Raw genomic sequence first — 2,408 nt, forward strand, 5'->3', positions numbered from 1 at the left:
AGCATAATTTTCTTCATAATGACATATATTGTTCTGTAATATTAGTGTGTTGATTAAAAGGAAAATACTACGCGCTCAGTTCCTCATTGACCACACGTAAAGGTAACGTTTTTTTCACTGTCAACAACCTCAACCTATTCTGCTCTACTGCAATGTGATTTTTTCTTAGTGTCAGTATAATAAATTAAAAAAAAATTATGAATGAGAATGCCCCACAGAATGTTGATTTTTTCTTATGTCAGTATAATAAATTAGAAAATGAATGGATGACAATGAATATCTTCACAATACAAGAAATCACTGTGAAAGAAATTCTGTGATGTATTTGACCGGTTTAAAATTGTATTGTGAAAATATTCACTGTCATTCATACCTTTTCTACATTTGTAACATCAGTACTTTTCATAATTATGATAATCTAGTACTAAACACTAACACAAAAATTCATAATGCTACTAACATTGATTATGTTACACAGAAATATTGTAGTTTTTACCTCAGAAAAGTCCTGCTACAGAGATTCATATCCAGTAGGTTATCACTCTCTGATGCTAATGACAATATTTTTTTTGTTTTCTTTAGACAGACGTGCAGAGGGTTGCTTGGAGTTGGCTTCTAGGTCGACCTCGATGCCCGCTGGAGGAGAGAAAGTGAAGTTCTGCAGAAGGGCTGCGAGAAGATGTACAGTTCCATCCTTGAAAGAGCCTCTCACAGACAGCTCCTTCGTCCTGCGTTAGAAAATTTCTGATTATTATCACCTTTTTGCGTTTCATTAACAGGTATCATGATTATAGTCCCATGGGATATGAAACTTGACTAAAATAACGATGCCGGAGGATTTGGCTTACCTGAACCAAAGGGTATGAGTCCCTCCTTTGGCCGTTTTGACTTTCCTTCTTGGTCGAGGAACCGCTCGGGTCGGAACTCTTGTGGTTCTTTCCCAGTAGCGTGAGTCCATGTGGCATATTCCCGACACCCGAACACCCACGACCCCTGAGTACAGTGCATTTGGTAATGGATTATTTATGGCATTCTGGAGCATTAAAAAAACAAACAAACATTCTCAGCCCCCAGCACAATCAGAACCTACAACGAAATGACATGGTACTGCTGGCCCATGCATTCACCACTGCAAGATTAAGCATTTAGGGAAGAACGTAGGGTAAGAAGGGTGAGGATAGATACTTGCCTTCGGAATGAAGTAGCCTGCCAGGTAAGTATCAGTTTGAGCTGCGCGTTGGACCTCCGTTGTGAATCATGGACGACGCACGAAGACCTCCTGGATCGTCGCTTCGAGTAATGGCACAGCCTGGAAAGGGGATATTGCTCCAACATCAGTCAAGTCCTAAACATTATTTGACGACTAGGATGGTTCGCCGGCAAGACAGGTGAACCTTACCGACTCTTGTGCTGGTATGAGGGCAAAGTGTCGCGCGGAACAACCTCGTCGATCTGCTGTTGGACGCGGCGCTGCACTTCGGGAACCTGGCCATGTAGAGGATGATCCAGCGCAGGGGTGTTGGCCGTCGTGTCAAAGCCCGCGGCGAACAAGTCGAAGATGATCTCATCAGATCCAGCTCTGCCGGAGTACATTTGGCCTTCTGTTACCATATTCACTGCTAATACATAGCCTATTTGTCATCGAAAGTGTTAAAGGAAAATAATGATAATAGACAAGAATTATATTAATAATATCTGGTATACGACTATAAAAAAGGATTTCTTTGTGTTAACTGCAACATTTTTCTGTGATTTGAAGTGTCCTTTCTATGTTTTATTTATCGAAACTTACGCTTATCTATTAAATAAGCAGAAATACAAAACGAAAACTCACCACTGAAGTACTCAGCAATTTCGCTCTTTTTCGTCTATGGCTATCAAATATTCATCGATGACGTCACGCGGGTTGGCCGGGTCGAGGGTGGCTCTGTGAGAATCTATCGTGTCCTGAGGGAAGCCGGGCACGTTTCCAGTAACGTATGCGTTACGTAAGATTAGCACATACATATATTCATAATATACATGCGTATAAAACACTATCTATTAGTATGGAAACACAACACACACATACATACGAGCGCCGTCAATAAAATACGTGTTATTTACCAGATTGGAACATCCACCTCGGAATTATTGACGGTTTTCTTAAACCAAGAACAAGAGATAGAAAGGTAATGATGAAACAAGAAAGTTCCGTTCCACATAATTACCGGCAGTTTTACCTCAACAAAGTCACTATGCTGTTTTGATCTTCTTCATCGATGCCTGTCAGAATTTTTCTTCACGAATTCTGGTCAGCAGTTTCAGCCAAGGATGAACTCAATACAAACAAAGCCTTTGAGACGATGTCATGGAACCTTAAGATGGGATGGTGTCGAGCACTCCGTCGTGGAGATCGTAGCGCTTGT

General features: G+C 41.0%; 1 pseudogene; it reads right to left on the bottom strand.

Annotated features, from left to right (window-relative positions):
• Positions 1 to 538: 538 nt before the first annotated feature.
• LOC119595589 lies at positions 539 to 2,007 on the bottom strand (annotated as a pseudogene).
• Between the last annotated feature and the right edge of the window lie 401 nt (positions 2,008 to 2,408).

Source organism: Penaeus monodon, chromosome 36 (genome assembly GCF_015228065.2).
Source record: "Penaeus monodon isolate SGIC_2016 chromosome 36, NSTDA_Pmon_1, whole genome shotgun sequence".
In the NCBI taxonomy this organism is placed as follows: Eukaryota; Metazoa; Arthropoda; class Malacostraca; order Decapoda; family Penaeidae; genus Penaeus; species Penaeus monodon.